The sequence below is a fragment of the Eumetopias jubatus genome, unplaced genomic scaffold (genome assembly GCF_037043125.1).
Source record: "Eumetopias jubatus isolate StellerSeaLion01/CBP00866 unplaced genomic scaffold, mEumJub1_p1.0 scaffold_14, whole genome shotgun sequence".
NCBI lineage: Eukaryota > Metazoa > Chordata > Mammalia > Carnivora > Otariidae > Eumetopias > Eumetopias jubatus.
In genome coordinates this window covers 98,434,438-98,453,452 of record NW_028274820.1, presented here as the reverse complement: position 1 = coordinate 98,453,452, position 19,015 = coordinate 98,434,438, and positions in this window count along the sequence as shown.

Genomic DNA, 19,015 nt, shown 5'->3' with positions numbered 1-19,015 from the left:
TTCAATATATTAGGTTACAAAATCAACTTATAGAAATCAGCACATTGACAATAATGAAACATCCCACTAAAAATAAAGAAAACTATCCCATTCATGACTGAATAAAAACAACAGAATGCTTAGAAATAAATTTAACCAGAGGTGTCTGAGTGGCTCAGTTGGTTGAGACTCTGATTTCAGCTCAGGTCATCATCTCAGGGTTATAGGATTGAGCCCTATGTTGGGCTCTGTGCTCAGCTTAAGATTCTCCCTCCCTCCCTCCCTCCCTCCCTCCCTCCCTCTCTCTCCCTTCCTTTGCGCTACCCCTGCTCACTCTCACACACTCACTCTCTAAAATAAATAAATTTTTTAAAAAAGAAATAAATTTAACTAGGAAGTGAAAAGTCTGCACAATGAAAATAACAAGACTTCATTGTAAGAAATTAATGAAGACACAAAAAATTGGAAAGACATTCCATGTTCATGGGTTGGAGGAATATTGTTAAAATGGCCACACTACCCAAAGCCATCTATAGATACAATGCAATATCCATCAAAACAATAGAAGCATTCTTCACAGACATAAAAGAAACAATCTTAAAATTTGTACAGAACCCCAGAAGACCACGGATACCCAAAGCAATTCTGAGAGAAAGAAGAACAAAACAGAAGTATCACACTTTCTGATTACAAACTATACTACAAAGCCAGTGCAGAGAAACACAGTGAAGGAACGAAGTTGGACCCCTACCTCACACCACTCATAAAAATTAACTCAAAATGCATTAAAAACTTAAACCTAAGACCTGATACTATAAAACTCCAGAAGTAGCTCATTGAAATTGGTCTTGGCAAGGATATTGTGAACATAATGTCAAAAGCACAAACAACAGAAACAAAACAAAAATCAACAAATGAAACTATAAACTCAAAAGCTTCTGCACAGAAGAAAAAAAAGAACAAAATGGAAGGACAGCCTACAGAATAGGGAAAAAGTTTTACAAGCCATACATCAGATAAGGGGTTAATATCCAAAATGTATTAAGGACTAACACAACTTAACAACAAGGACCACAACAACAAAAACCCAACAATCTGATTTTTAAAATAGGCAGAAAAACTAAATACATTTTTTTTTCCAAAGAGGACAGCAAAATGCTCAAAAGGCACATGAGAAGAGGCTCAACATCACTAATCATCAAAGAAACGCAAATAAAAACCACAGTAAGCTATTACCTCACATCTGTTAGAATGGCAATCATCAAGTAGACATAAAACAGGTACCCATGAGGATATAGTGAAAAGGGAATCCTTACACACTATGGTGGTAATGTAAATTAGTCCATCCACTAGGCCAAACATTATGGCAGTTCCTCAAAAACTAAAAATAGACCTACCATACTATTCATCAGTTTCACTTCTGGGAATGTCAATTTCCTGTTTTTATTTCCTTTGTGTACAAGATACATGCACATCTGGGTTTTTTGCAGTACTATTCACAGTAACCAAAATAAGGAAATAACCCAAATGCCCATCAATGGATAAGTGGATAAAAAAGATGTGGTATATATACACAATGGAATGTAAGCTAGCCATAAGAAAGGAGGATATCCTACTTTTCATGACAATATGGATGGACCTTCAGTACATTAAGGTAAACAAAAACAGCCAAAGACAAGTACTGCATGATATTGCTCATATGTGGAGTCAAAAAAAAAAATGTGCAAAAAAGATAAAGAATAAAATGGTGGTTACCAGGAGATGGAGGTGGGGAGAGAAAATTGCTGGTGTTTAAGGGTACAAAGGTGTAACAAGTATTAAAATAGCTTTGAGATTTAATGTATATTTATTGAACATAGAATTATTGTACTATTTTGTACTATGTTGTAATAAATATGTAATGTGATTAACATCATTAACAACAGCAACCATATTACAATATATAAATGTATCAAAGTAGCACAATATACACCTTAAATTTACACATTACATGACAAATTTATCCAATAAACATCTTGTTCATTTTGTTACTAATGACATAACATGCATGCTCACTCAAATGCATATTTTCCTGATATTTCTTGGGTAATTATTCATGAAATTGTTCTTTTGCTGTTTTTATTTACTATTTGTACTATTTTATATATTGAATAAATGTTTTATAGAAGGCACAATAGGAAAGAACATAAAATTTAGAGCCAGATGAGTGAGTTCCCTTCTTCCTTGTTTCACTTTTTAGCTGTGCAAGTCTAGGAAAGCACATGACTATAGTCATGTATATATATGAATATGTATTTGTAGAAAGATTTATCTGCTTAGTTGCAGGCATATTTGAGGGCTGATATAGAACAACAGCCACAACCCTGTGGACACCTCCAGACTCCCAACCCTTCTAGTCTCTCTTCCTGGAAGTGTTTCCTAGAAGTGGTTACTCATTTTCAGATTTCCAGAGCCAACCGCAAGGAATTCAACAGCAGAAAGATCAGATTCCTCATGGAGAAACAAAGGCCTCTCAAGTGCATTCACTCAATGGTCATTAACCAAGACTCAGATGGGCATCCTAATGAGACAGACTATTGAGGCTGATGGTCCCATGAAACCAGGCCATCCTGTTAAAACCCCTTGCTTACATGAAACCCATGAGATGGAAGACGCCTCGTTTACAAACTTACTTCCCTTATAAAGTAGCATACCGAAACCAACATTATGGAAGTACCGGGTATCAAATACGATGGTTTTTAAGTTACTAGAATAGAGTAGGTAATAGATGATACCTATTATTTTTTATAATGTATTTTTTTTAAAGATTATTTATTTATTTGACAGAGAAAGACACAGCGAGAGAGGGAACACAAGCAGGGGCAGAGGGAGAGGGAGAAGCAGGCTTCCTGCTGAGCTGGGAGCCCGATGTGGGGCTCGATCCCAGGACCCTGGGATTGTGACCTGAGCCAAAGTCAGACGCTTAATGACTGAGCCACCCAGGCGCCCTATAATGTATTTTTGATACATTTGTTGTAAAAATTTTTCATGATAATGTTTACTGTTTAACTTCATTTATTTTGAAACAAATCTCTTGCTTCCATGTTTGTTTTGGAGCTTTTATGGTTAGATATTTTTTCCCTCTTTCAGAGTTTGAATCAACATTAAATGGCTTTTTATTGAAAGTAACCAACTTAATTTTTACATGTAGCTGTTCACTAATTATGGAATTTATTTAAATGTTTAATATGATGTAAAACTTGTTTCTAAATTTCTAATTAATATTCCAGAATTATTTATCGAGTAGCAGTACGGATACTGAAACCATAATCAAAATGATTATCTACACCTAAATGGAGAAAGTAGGTGGGAAGAACAGGAAAAAAGTTTTATGGAAACATAACTCTTATTCATTTTGACATTGGAACTGGGTAAATATTTTATGTACATTAAAAATCATACCCTAAAGCAGTCCCTAAATACTGGGTTTGGAGTGCAGAGACTGAAACAAATAACATTGAATATTATAACAAAAGCTGCAAATCACAGAGAGAAACAGTTATTTTGAGAAAATAGTTAAAATGTTTTGGATTATTATTTCAAAACCATTACTGGTATAGATCAAAGCAAATACTTTTGTTAATATTGTTAAGAACAAATATTTTCATCAAAATAGAAAAATATATAAGTATAAAATCAAAGAATTTCAGTAAAATATGAAATATCAAATTTGAATTTGAAATACCAGAATAAGTACATGCACACTATTTCTTTTCAATGTATTAATAGCCTGATCTACCAAATGAAAAGACCTGGAAGTAAAAAGATGAATCTGGCTGTTTTCCTGTGTAGAATGCAAGAGACCAATATAAGTCCAACGACATTATGACAAAAGGACAAAGAATTTGACAGAACCCCTACTGGACAATTTAAACAGCATAAAAAAAAGAGTAATGACTATAATGAATTAAAGTATATCAAGTATACTAAAATTCCTAAGATTATACTAAAAAAATAAGTATCGTTGGACACCATGGAAGTTGCTAGTGCACCAGCTCACTGCTGTTATTTATTCTACCTTTCCCTTACATTTAGATGCAGAGTAGCAAGAGGGTGATGTGATAAATTTCCTTTCACAGAATTCCAGTAAGGACAGAAGGAAGATAGTATTAGAACATTTCCACTTGAAAATCATAACAGAGTGCTAATGCCTTTCATCATTATCTTAATGATACAATGGTAAAATAGGACACAGAGTCATCGATAAAGTATTATTGTCTAAATATCAAGTCTATGGATCTATCAATTTATAGGAAATACTGGGTAGAGAGAAGCAAAATAAATCCATGAGGCAACAATCAGCAAATTAAAAATCATCTTTGATACAATGTGGGGGATTAAATATGAGCTAGGTATTAGAGGCTATTAAGGAACTACTACTCATTCTCAAGGATTCATAATGACATGGTAGTTACATTAAGAAGAGGCTTCTGACTCATACATAACTGGGGTTAGTGTTTTAAAAAAAAACAATAGTTTTTTTTAAAAAAAAACTACATGCATGCATAAATGGGAAGGGAAATGTGAAGAAGTGTTGGCAAAGTCAGTAATTGTTCAAGGAAGACAATTACAAATGGTTCAAGGAAGACAATTACAAATGGTAGTTTGTCATATAATTCTCTTTAGGTGCATTTGAAAATGTCCTTAATAAAAAGTCAAATCAAATGAAGAGTCACAGGAAGCCAAAATCCCATGGAAGCTGAACTTGTAAGGAGAAATCAGGTGTATGAAGTTGGTCCAGTAGAGAAAGCGGATTAGAAAGAGAAATGGGAGGGCGCCTGGGTGGCTCAGTTGGTTAAGCGACTGCCTTCGGCTCAGAAAGAGAAATGGGAAAATTGGCTGTCTCTCAAGATGTCTAGTTCCAGTCCTGGTAAAATCACAGTGATTTCTTTTTTCTTTTTTTTAAGATAGTGATTTTTCAATTCAACAAACCTGACTACTATTTCAAAAGGACAAAAGTGTGTCCTAGTGAACAGTGACTCTCAAGTGTCTCAAACTGATACAACTAAGATGAAAATGAATCTTTATTTACTGAGTATTGTGGAACATTTAAAAACATTACTGGATTTCCACATATATATTATCCCCTTTAAATTAGAACTTGTTTTGTGTGACTCTAGTAAGAGACACAAATCCTTTGTCTATTATATGGCCTCAGAGAATCTCACTCCTTTGTAGGTAACATAGCAAAGGGGTAAGCTCAGTTAAACTGACTCTACAGAGCAGTTTCAAGGTTTAATTAAAACTCCAATACCAAATAAATAAATAAATAAAATAAAACTCCAACACCCCTTTGAAAAATAAGGTCTTTTTCTGAACCCAGATGATGCAAACTACAGCTACAAATCCACATACTGCTGATTACTTTTGGTTCAACCCTGAGTTCCCAGGTTCTGGTTGGGAATGTCTCTGTTAGAGTTCTACCTTAGATGGCCCCTTGCCTTGGTGTATACATCCCATGGTGTATAAAGCCATTAATTAAAAGTTTAGCATTCTTAATATAATAGCAGTTTTTGTGTTCTGCTTACGTCTCTACATTTTTGTTTTTGTTTCAAATTTTATCTGGGTATTATTCATAATCATGTCAGGACTTCGATGCTTTAAACAACGTGATTTATATTTTTTCTTTGGCATTTGTAATGGTTTTCAGTGGGACAGTTAGTCTCAATCACCTCATCCACTGTTATCAGAAACTAGGATTCTCAATTTTTAAGTATTTAGCAAGTAGATATATATATTAAACCATAGGTCTAAATGAGGAAACTATATAAACAGAGATTAAAGGCTAGAGGACAAATCTTTGAAAATGTCCAAAAGTTGGACAGTCAAGTCCATGGAAGATAAAGGAGTAAATAATTTGGAATAAAACAAAAAAACAGTATCAGAAAATAGGCAGAAAGCTGGGTATGTGAATGAAAAAATATCCAATGCCAAATGTAACAGAAACAATGAATAATGTAAAACCAGAAAAATAATCAATGGATTTACCCATGTGCAAGCATTAGTGATTTTAGTGATAGCTCTTTCAAAGGAGTGGAAGAGATAGGAGCCAAATCAACACTACTGTGAACGGCGAGTGGAGGGTGTGCTGTGAGCTCTAAATATGCTTTCAAGAAGCTCTAATGAACAGAGGTAGGCAAGAGAGGGCCAAGAAGTCTAAAGTGGCTTTTGATGGCTTGCTGGATAGTGAGAGGTACTCAAAAGTAAGCATATGCTTTGGAAATGAACCACTAGAAAAATATGGTTAAAGACACATGAAGGAGAGGTGTATTGTCAGAATTTCATTAAATCTGACTAACTGAAACTCACTTAAAATGACTTTATCAGCAAAGAAACTACTGCTTCCTATACTTAAGGTGCTGAATCTGGGGGCTCAAATGCAACCATCCAATACCACCCTATGGCTCTCAGTGAGGCTGTCTCTATAGGCTGAGAAAGGAGGCTAGTGGCAACACACACACACACACAACTACCAACCTTATACCTTCGGGCGGCATGAACACCATCTCAGCACCTCTACCGGAAGAGTCTCAGGGAAGACAATAGTATCAGGAACCAAGCAGGTTATATACTATCCTAAACTACTTTTATGCTGTACAGGGAGGCTAAATAGATTAATTGATAATGCTCAGATTATATATATGTAACATGAGGCCTGACCCAATCCCAATAGGAAAGAATGGGGCAAGAATGCTATCCTGGCAAAAACAAATGTTGCACCGAGTGGAAAATACCTGGCCTAAGGTATTTCAGGAAGCAGGTAGAAACAGATTTCAAAGGAAAGACTTGAGAATTTGCCTTCCAATCTTTAGTGACATTTCAATTATACTTGCCGGGGATAGCACAGAGAATTCTCAATAAGTAACAGATGCCGTTTTTTAAGAAACTTAAAAAATATTTAGGGAATCAAAAATTAAACATTCTAAAAACCCTAATATACAGGGAAAATTATCATTCGATTTAACAATATGAAAAATATCCCAAAGTATCGTGTGAAACTGAATGACCAATAAGAAATACAGAGGTAGAAATCCCTGCAGACTGGACCAGCATAAAGTATTTCACAGAAAAAGAATAAAAAGCAGGTGAAGGACATCCCCTTAATAGGTTCCACGTGTAAGAAGCTTGGATGACGCCACTCTGTCCTAACAACAGCTAAAAAAGCTGGACAGACTGGGGGTCGCCTGGGTGGCTCTGAGGGTTGAGCGTCTGCCTTCAGCTCAGGTCATGATCTCAGGGTCCTGGGACTGAGCCCCACATCTGGCTCCCTGTTCGTGGGGATCCTGCTTCTTCTCCACCCCTTTCATGCTCTCTCTCAAGTAAATAAAATCTTTAAAAAAAAAACCAAAAAACAAAAACTGAACAGATTGAAAAATCAACAACTCTTCTTGGATCTATGAGAGAGGTAGGACACAGAGCCAACCACTACCCAGATTCAAGATCGACAAACGCAGGGACTCCAGACTTACCGAAGCAGATTCACAAGCTAAAGCCACGGCAGCACATGCGTGAGTGGAGAAATATGAACTGGAATTGGCTCAGTGCAGGCAACTCTGAGAGTTAAAAAGTCCTGCGGACCCAGTCATGGTGGGGGGTTGTCCCATGATATTGTGAGGTTTACTTCCGGGCGGTCAACCATACTCCCATAGTGAATATCCAACAAATTCTGTCGGGCTCTGGCAGTGTCAGGGGAAAAGGAAGCATTTTGAAAAACTCTAGGAGCCTGTGTTCTCAACAAGGCCTGCCCTCCATGGAAACTCTTTAACTGGAGCCTCACCTGCTCAGTATTACGGAGCCTCATTGACCTGGGCATGGAAAACCAACTCCAGCTGGCTCTACCATCCTGTCCCATGTAAGGGGAAAGGAAGAAAATGAGAAACATCTATGAAGTTCACAACCCAGCAGCACAGGCTCCCCAAAAGACTGAGACCTAATCATGGAATTTTAGAATGCGGCCCCTCCCCCTGCACACCACCACCACATAGCTGAAGGCCTGCTTAGGGCAGTTCCCTTTACTTGGGGCATTATGTCTAACAGAAAAAAAAAAAAAATCACAAGGTATGCCAAAAGGCCAACAAACAAACACAACTGGAAGAGAAAACCCCAAATCACAACCAGACATAGTAGGAATGTAGGAGTTATCAGGCCAGGAATTTAAAACAAAGATTATTAATGTGCTAAGGTAGACAGCAATGTAAGCAGATTTTAGTGATAGATCTATCAAAGGAGTGGAAGCCGGGCAGTGTAAGCAGAGAGATGTAAATCTAAGAGAACCAATAGAAATGTTAGAAATAATAATACATTGTAAGAGAAATAAAGAATATATTTGATGGGCTTATTAGTAGACCAGACAGGACTGAGGAAAGAATCTCTGAGCTGCAAGATATCAAAAGAATCCTCAAAAACTGAAAAGCAAAAAGAACAGAGACTGAAAAACAGGAAAACAATAAGAACCATGAGACAAAAAAAACATATTGGGAATATCAGAAGAGAAGAAAGAGGGAAAGGATCAGAAGAAATATGGAAACAATGATGACTGAGAATTTCCCCAAATTAATGTCAGACACTACACTACAGATCTAGGCAGAGACAGGAGAAGCAATTAGGATTATTTGCTTCTATATTTTGTTTTTATATCCGTCAAGTGGGATAGTGTTATTTGAAAATGGATTTGGATTGGTTGTAAAAGTATTTGGTAAACTCTAGGGCAACCACAAAAAATGTTTTAAAAAGAAGTATAACTGATGTGCTAAGAAACAAAGAAAATGGAGTCATAGAAAATGCTCAGTGAAAACCACAAAGACAGGGCACCTGGGTGGCTAAGATGGTTAAGCATCTGCCTTCAGCTCAGGTCATGATCTCAGAGTCCTGGAATCGAATCCCACATGGGGCTCCTTGCTCAGCGAAGAGCCTGTTTCCTCTCTGCCTGCCACTCCCCCTGCTTGTACCCTCCTCTCTCTCTCTCTGTCTGGCAAATAAATAAATAAAATCTTTAAAAAAAAAAAAGGAAAGAAAAAGAAAACCACAAAGACACAAAAAGAGTAGAAGACCAAAATAGGAACCTAGAACACGGGCAACAAATAGAAAACAGCAATGAATATGGTAGATATTAATCCAACTATATCAGTGATCACTGTGAATGTCAGTGGCTTAAATGCTTCAGATAAAAGATGGAGACTGTCAGAGTGGATCAAAAAACACCACCCAATTATATGCTGTCCTCAAGAAATCCACTTTAAATAGACACATATAGATTAAAAGTAAAGAGATGGAGAAAAATACACCATGCTAACACTAGTCAAAAGGAAGCAGGAGTAGCTACATTTATTTCAGACAGAGCAGGCTTCAATGTAAGAAAAGTTATCAAGAATAAAGAAAGGGATTACCATAATGATAAAGGGGTCAATTCTCCAAAAAGACATAGCAATGTTTAATGTGCATGTGTCTAATGACAGAGCATCAAAGGATGTGAGGCAAAAACTGAGAAAACAGCAAGGAGACAGAGAGGAATCCACTCTCATAGTTGGAGGTTTCAACACACCTCTCTCAGAAATGGACAGATCCAACAGGCAGAAAATCAGCAAGGACAGAGTTGAACCCAACTCTGCTGTCAATCAGCTGGATGTAATTGGAATCTCTACACTAGACCACTTCATCCAACAACAGCAGATGATACGTGTTTCTGTAGCTCACATGGAACTTTCACCAAGATAGACCACATTCTGGGCCATAAAACACATCTTAGCAAATTAAACAGAGAAATCATAAAATGCCTGTTTTCAGACAACAGGGGATTTTAACTACAAATCAATGACAGATAAGTAGAAAATCCCCAAATATGTAGAGATTTAAAAATACACTTCTAAATAACACATGGGTCAAAGAATAAATCTCAAGAGAAATTTGAAAATGTTCTGAACTTAATGAAAATGAAAACACAATTTATCAAAATTTGTGGGATGTGGTGAAAACAGCGCTTGGAGGGAAATCTATAGCATTGATTGCATACACTTAAAAAGATAAATACTTAAAAGCAATAATCTAAGCTTTCATCTTAGGAAACTAGAAAAATAAGCAAATTAAACCCAAAGCAAGCAGAAGAAAAGTAATAAGAAGAATTTGAGCAGAAATCAAAGAAAGTGAAAACAGAAAATCATTTCCAATGAGCAAATTTTATATATGAAAAGCTAAATTTTAAAGAGCAAGGCGAAAGAATTTAGAGGCATAGACCACCTCTCACCAAGACTCACATAATATGGATAACTACCCTCAAAAAGCAGATCTGGGTATTAATAAGTCAAAAACTTTTAAAATTCAAATTTCCTTACAATCCACCTCACTACCCAGTATGTATTTATTTATTCATTCAACAAATGTGTTTAGAAAACCTACTATATTCTAGGTACTGTTCTAATATCAGCATATACCCTTTTTAGTAATAAAAATTTTTTAAAGCTCCAAGTTAACTTAATTCTACTCGGCATTATGCAGCCTGAAATGCACTCAAAAAACAATTCAAATTCTTATCTCTTAACTAATTCATCTCCAAGAATCTCTGATGTCTCCTTTCCCTCTGCTTCTTTTGCAATCCTGTTTCAATAATCAGCTATCTATAGACCAAAATGTATAATTAACCTCCACAAACAAATCCCACATAAAATAATGGAGGAAAGGTGGAATGAAAAAGAGGAAAATGAATAAAATTTTGAAATCCTTTGTTGTGTGAGCCTTTTCCCTACATGTTTGACTTTGTAATTGGTCTCCTACACATACTGGAATTGGATGCTAATTATAAGTCTGGAGATAATGAAGAGTGATAGGGAAGGAACATGAAGAAAATTAACTTCCTCTTGAAAGGTAAACTCCTCTGGCAAGGCACTAACAGTTTCTTTCTTCAAAGGAGGAAAGAATTATCAAGTGAGGAAGAGGAGGCTGTGATGCCCAGCATGGAAGGTTTGGCAGGAGGCAATTCTTGTTATTCCAAACACAGCTCTACACTACCACACAAAGGCCCGGAGGTTTGTCAAACCTATCCTGTGTCTAATTCTTCCCCCACGCCATCTCTCCCAAAAATTAGAAAAAAAAAATAATAAGAAATTCAAGTCTGTGCTCCACCTCCTGACAGTCTTCAACCCAGTCTGTTGTGCCCCCTGTCAGGCCAAGTATGTTCCGATACCCATAGATGCGGGGCAGGAGAGACATGTAACTCTAAAACTGTTCTCATTCAGGGGGAAAGGTCAGAGAGCTCAATTTTGGCTTCAGGTTCAAGCTGCATTTTACAATTTAAACTTAGTCTTAATAAAGGTGATTAAAAATAATTAAATTTCCTCTCTGCAATCATGGGGATTAAGAACATGTTAAAGGAGAACTATAGTAAATTGTCACACCAGAGTATCTAATATCTATGTAGAATAGGAATACTACTATAATGTATTCAATAAAATGATGAGATAAACATAGATAAATGAATAATATTTCAGCAGCCAAACAACCTACCAAAACCCAAAAATGAACCAAAAATCTATTTCACAGTACAAATGTAAGATTCCCAGGAATAAATCCAATGAGACCTTTGAAGTTTCATAGGAGAAAAATAAAAATATATTATTGAAACCTACAGAGGAATGTTTAATAAATGGAAACACATGGATATTCATTACTCTATTCCTTGAAATCATTACCAATGGCATTTTTGAAACTTGACAAGCTGATTCAAAGATCCTACAGAAAAATACATGTACAGAAAAACCTAAGAAAATTATGACTAAGAGGAACAAAGACTAATGGTTTGACCTATCAAGTAATAAAAATACTAGAAAAGGATCATAATTTAAAAGTATATCATTGATGTAGAGACAAATAGTTTACAAGAACAGAATAGTGAGTATACAAAGTAACCCATTCACATAAGGAAATATGTATATTGTATGTATGGCATTTCACATTGGTGCAAAAGCTAAACTACTCAATAAATGCAAAAGAGAATATTGTTCACTCTAACCATAACAAGAAGCAAACAAATTCCATTATATAAAGATTTAAGGTCCTACTGCCAAATAGTGAAACATGAAAAGTTTTTACATTGAAAATATATGGCTATTCCATCCCAAAGCAATGGAATACACATTCTTCTCTAGTGCCCATGGAACATTCTCCAGAATAGATCACATCTTAGGTCACAAATCAGGTCTCAACCAGTACCAAAAGATTGGGATCATTCCCTGCATATTTACAGACCACAATACTTTGAAACTAGAACTCAATCACAAGAGGAAAGTCGGAAAGAACTCAAATACATGGAGGCTAAAGAGCATCATACTGAAGAAAGAATGGGTCAACCAGGAAATTAAAGAAGAACTAAAAAAATTCATGGAAACCAATGAAAATGAAATTACAACTGTCCAAATCTTTGGGATGCAGCAAAAGCAGTCCTGAGAGGAAAGTATATACCAATACAAGCCTTTCTCAAGAAACAAGAAGGGTCTCAAATACACAACCTAACCCTACACCTAAAGGCAGTAGAGGAAAAAAAACAAATAAAGCCTAAACCCAGCAGGAGAAGAGAAATAATAAAGATCAGAGCTGAAATCAATGAAATAGAAACCCAAAAAACAGTAGAACAGATCAACGAAACTAGGAGCTGGTTCTTTGAAAGAATTAACAAGATTGATAAACCCATGGTCAGACTTATCAAAAAGAAAAGAGAAATGACCCAAATCAACAAAATCATGAATGAAAGAGGAGAGATCACAACGAACACCAAAGCCCAGGGCCAGATGGCTTCCCAGGGGTATTCTAACAAACATTTAAAGAAGAATTAATAGCTATTCTTCTGAAACTGTTCCAAAAAATAGAAATGGAAGGAAAACTTCCAAACTTGTTTTATGAGGCCACCATTACCTTGATCCCAAAACCAGACAAAGATCCCATCAAAAAGGAGAATTACAGACCAATATCCCTGATGAACATGGATGCAAAAATTCTCACCAAAATACTAGCTAATAGGATCCAACAGTACACTAAAAGGATTATTCACCACGACCAAGTGGGATTTATCCCTGGGCTGCAAGGCTGGTTCAACATCTGCAAATCAATCAATGTGATACAACACATTAACAAAAGAAAGAACAAGAATCATAGGATCCTTTCAAGAGATGCAGAAAAAGCATTTGACAAAGTACAGCATCCTTTCTTGATCAAAACTCTTCAGAGTATAGGGATAGAGGGTACATACCTCAATATCATAAAAGCCATCTATGAAAAACCTACAGCGAATATCATTCTCAATGGTAAAAAATGAGAGCTTGCCCCCTGAGGTCAGGAACACAGCAGGGATGTCCACTATCACCACTCCTATTCAACATAGTATGAGAAGTCCTAGCCACAGCAATCAGACAACAAAAAGAAATCAAAGGCATCAGAATCAGTAAAGAAAAAGTCAAACTCTCACTCTTTGCAGATGTTATGATACCTTATGTGGAAAACCCAAAAGACCCCATCCCAAAACTGCTAGAACTCGTACAGGAATTCAGTAAAGTGGCAGGATATAAAATCAACGCACAGAAAGCAGTGGCATTCCTACAAACCAACAACAAGACAGAAGAGAGAAATTAAGGAGTCGATCTCATTTACAACTGCACCCAAAACCATAAGATACCTAGGAATAAATCTAACCAAAAAGGCACAGGATCTGTACTCAGAAAACTAAAATACTCATGAAGGAAATTGAGGAAGACACAAAGAAATGGAAAAACGTTCCATGCTCATGATTGGAAGAACAAATATTGTGAAGATGTCAATGCTACCTAGAGCAATCTACACATTCAATGCAATCCCCATCAAAATACCATCCTTTTTTCAAAGAAATGGAACAAATAATCCTAAAATTTGTAGGGAACCAGAAAAGAACCTGAATAGCCAGAGGAATGTTGAAAAAGAAAAGGAAAGCTGGTGGCATCACAATTCCGGACTTCCAGCTCTATTACAAAGTTGTCATCATCAAGACAGTATGGTACTGGCACAAAAACAGACACAAAGATCAATGGAACAGATTAGAGAGCCCAGAAATGGACCCTCAACTCTATGGTCAACTAATCTTCGACAAAGCAGGAAAGAATGCCCAATGGAAAAAAGACAGTCTCTTCAACAGATGGTGTTGGGAAAATTGGACAGCCAGATGCAGAAGAATGAAACTGGACCATTTCCTTACACCACACACAAAAATAGACTCCAAATGGTTGAAAGACCTAAACGTGAGACAGGAGTCCATCCAAATCCTAAAGGAGAACACAGGCAGCAACCTCTTTGACCTCAGCCGCAGCAACTTCTTCCTAGAAACATCGCCAAAGGCAAGGGAAGTGAGGGCAAAAATGAACTATTGGGATTCATCAAGATAAAAAGCTTTTGCACAGCAAAATAAATAGTCCACAAAACCAAAAGATGACGGACAGAATGGGAGAAAATATTTGCAAATGACATATCAGATAAAGGGCTAGGATCCAAAATCTATAAAGAACTTCTTAAACTCAACACCCAAAGAACAAATAATCCAATCAAGAAATGGGCAGAAGACATCAACAGACATTTTTCCAAAGAAGACATCCAAATGGCCAACAGACACATGAAAAAGTGCTCAACATCACTCGGCATCAGGGAAATCCAAATCAAAACCTCCATGAGATACCACCTCACACCCATCAGAATGGCTGAAATTAACAAGTCAGGAAACGACAGATGTTGGCGGGGATGCAGAGAAAGGGGAACCCTCCTACACTGTTGGTGGGAATGCAAGCTGGTGCAGCCACTCTGGAAAACACTATGGAGGTTCCTCAAAAAGTTGAAAATAGAGCTACCATACAATCCAGCAATTGCACTACTGGGTATTTACCCCAAAGATACAAACGTAGTGATCTGAAGGGGTACGTGCACCCCGATGTTTATAGCAGCAATGTCCACAATAGCTAAACTGTGGAAAGAGCCAAGATGTCCATGGACAGATGAATGGATAAAGAAGAAGTGGTATATATACACAATAGAATATTATGCAGCTATCAAAAGGAATGAGATCTTGCCATTTGCAATGACGTGGATGGAACCAGAGGGTGTTATGCTGAGTAAAATAAGTCAATCAGAGATAGACATGTATCATATGACCTCACTGATCTGAGGAATTCTTAATCTCAGGAAACAAACTGAGGGTTGCTGGATTGGTGGGGGGTGGGAGGGATGGGGTGGCTGGGTGATAGACATTGGGGAGGGTATGTGCCATGGTGAGCGCTGTGAATTGTGCAAGACTGTTGAATCACAGATATGTACCTCTGAAACAAATAATGCAATATATGTTAAGAAAAAAAAAAAGAAGAAGAAGATAGCAGGAGGGGAAGAATGAAGGGGGGAAATCGGAGGGGAAGACGAACCATGAGAGACGATGGGCTCTGAGAAATAAACTGAGGGTTCTAGAGGGGAGGGGGTTGGGGGGATGTGTTAGCCTAGTGATGGGTATTAAAGAGGGCATGTACTGCATGGAGCAGTGGGTGTTATACACAAACAATGAATCATGGAACACTACATCAAGAACTAATGATGTAATGTATGGTGATTAACATAACAATAAATACAATTAAAAAAAAGTTAGGCATAAAATAACATTAAAAAATATATTTATGCCAAAATTATAATATCATAAATATAGTTAATAGATACACAGTGGACTATTTGCAATATTTATAGCAAAATTTTAATATCTATAATACAGTATATAATGAACCTCTGCAACTGCAAACATAAAAAAATGTTTAAAAATATGCTTCTGGCACAGGGGAAAAATATAAGGGCCACTTAATATATGAACATTAATTAATAAATAAAATGAGATTAAGCCTTGTTGATAATCAAAGAAACACAAACAAGAATAATGATAAATTATTCATCACTCATTAGAATGGCAAAAGTTAAAAGCATTTAATAACGTCCGGGGTTTGGTTGTGAGAAAATAAGCATTGTTGCATATTTTTGGTCAGTCTGCATGTTGGAGGATACTTCGAGAACATTTTATCACCATCCATCAAAATTTTAAGTCTCAGGGCACCTGGGTGGCTCAGTTGGTTGGGCCTCTGCCTTTGGCTCATGTCATGATCTCAGAGTCCTGGGATCGAGCCCCGCATCAGGCTCCCTGCTCAGCGGAGAGCCTGCTTCTCCCTCTCCCTCTCCCTGCCGCTCCCCCTGCTTGTGCTCTCTCTCTCTCTGTCAAATAAATAAATAAAATATTTAAAAAAAATTTTTAAGTCCTCTGAATCTCACTTCATAATCCCACTTGCAGGAATATAGCCAACACATACTCTGAGCATTTGTGTACAAAGATATACATACAAGGGCACTCATTGCAGTATAGTTTATGTTTTTTGTAAAATTGCGTATAATATTGTAGAATTTTAAACAACTTAAATATATGTTTAAATATATCATGCTGCATTGCTATTCAGAACACCAGAGGGCAGTTAACAAAAGATCAAGCTAGAACTATTAATGATTTCATGAACAATTGTTGGGGAAGAAAATGTAATTGAGAAAGATAGAAATTCACTTGTGAAAGAAAGAAACTATTTCATAATTTTGTGAATGGCTTAAAATTGTTATAATCACCAGGAACATAAGAAGTATTTCTTTCCTAAGTTTTAACCAATTTAAATGACATTGTGAGTCAGAGGGCTACTGGGTGCTGAGATTGACCCCGGCCACACAGTGGGATGGATTTTGCACCTGCCATCAACATTCACTGGGGAGCCTGACTGAATTCTACACAATTTTGAATTGTGTTGAACATCTCTTGGCCTCAAAACTCTTTTCATCTATTCTAAAATCCAGAAGTTTGTAATGTTAAAACATGAAAAAAGTCATTTATCAACCATTTCTCCCAAGATCAGAAACGTCATCTAGTTTCTTCACAATTGTTTTTCAGCACCAACAGAGGGCCTAGTATATGGTAGGCAGCCAATATTTCTTCAAGTAAGTATAAACAGAATGAAGCTGGTATTAATCTTTTCATAAAATAGCAAGCAATTATTTTATTTCTTTTGCTTCACCTTTTTCTCTTGAGATTTGCAGTTTCTATTACTGTCCTATGTTAAATTGTTGTTACACTGTTAAGAAGTCTTCAAAAATAGCTGTGCTTTGTTAAAGTTTCAGTTCAAAACAAAATACTTATAATGCCTAACATTTGAAATATTTCCCTAGATTTTAAAATACGAATTGTTTAAACTTTAAAAACAAAATAAAATAGGGACTCCTGGGTGGCTCAGTCAGTTAAGCATCTGCCTTCAGCTCAGGTCATGATCCCAGGATCCTGGGATCCAGCCCCATGCTGGGCTCCCCACTCATCTGGGAGTCTGCTTCTCCTTCTGCCCCTCCCCCTGCTCCTGCTCTCTCTTTCTCAAATAAACAAATAAAATCTTTTTTAAAAATAAAATAAAATAAAACACAAGTTGTTTTTAGTGTCCTTTTCTTCCTCCAAACAAAATCAGCATTAATTTATTAGAAAATTAGTTACATATTTTCTCTCAGGTATTATGAAGGTCTATTTACACATTGCTACCAGAGCTGAGCAGGTTTCATTGAACCAGATGCAGCAAGAACTTTAATAGGATTCTATTTTTATGTTGTGGCAAAGAATCAGTTGCTTGCCTCACTGCCCCAATCTTCTGTCAGAGCTATTACGAAAAGGAAAAACAAATTAATCCAAGATAGTGTCATTCCCCCAGAAACAGAGAGGGCAGACATCAAAATCTGTGGTATTTAGTGTAATGTCACCAAAACCTGCCAATGAGCTGGAGAAAAAAAGGAAACAATTACTCTATGGTCAGTTCCAATGTTGTATTACTAAGGAAAATATTTCTTCTCTAACAATTTAGAGTGTTGAGTTTCAGAAACAAAACTTATCTTTGAGATGTCCTTACTTAAAATATCACTTAGTAAAATGGATTAGCAAGTCTGTGACTCTCTCTACTGAGAAAGCTGAACTAGAATTGAAGGACATTCATTCACCCTTTCTCATGGGATAGGAGCCCAAGAAAGGAATGGTGGTGCAAATATTAATCAGTGCACATTTGAGTCTCAGGCACTACTGAGAAGTGGAAGAGTCTGAAAATAATTAACGAAGTGAGATCTTCTCCTATGAAAGAGAGACAACGTTCCTTGGGATGTAATAAAAACTGGTCCCTCTTCCTTGTGGGAGAGCATGAGTTGGTACCACAGAAAGATTTAAGGGATTTATTTGATGCAAAACCCTGCACCTGAAGGCAGGATTATCAGGGAAAGGCAGGAAGGAACCTCCAAGAGTCCCTCTTTTCTGAAGACTTAAAAACATCAGGTGCCTTCCTTGAGCACTTACAAGAAAGGTCCACGTTAGCAAGTTCAGAGACTAAATTTTCATTAGCGACCCTGGATTAGTTTCCTGTGGCTACTGTAACAAAGTACTATTCGCTGGGTGGCTTAAAACAACAAAAATTTCTTTTCTCACTAAAAGTCTGAAATTGAGGCACCAACAAGATTGGTTTCCCCTGGAGGATCTTAGGGAAAAACTGTCCTGTGACTCTCTCTTAGCTCGTGCTGTTGCTGGCAACCCTTAGAGTTCCTTGATAACAGCTGTATCATTCCAATCTCTGCTTCTGTGGCCTTTTTCTCTGTGTGTCTGGGTCCAAATTTCCCTCTTCTTAGGACACCAGTCATATTGGATTTAGGACCCACTCTAATGCAATATGACATCATCTTACCTTCATTACATCTGCAGAGAATTTATTTCCAAATAAGGTCACATTCATAGGTTCTGGGGGAGACAAGAGTTTTGAGGAAACACTTCAGTCCAGCACAGACCCACAGTAAGAAATGTATTTTATATGTATGGGGAAAAGAAAGCCTCCAAGGACAATATTTAGCCTTGCTCTGTACAATGAACTCTAATATTTTTTATTCTCTTACTTTTAATTAAAACAAAAACTGGTTA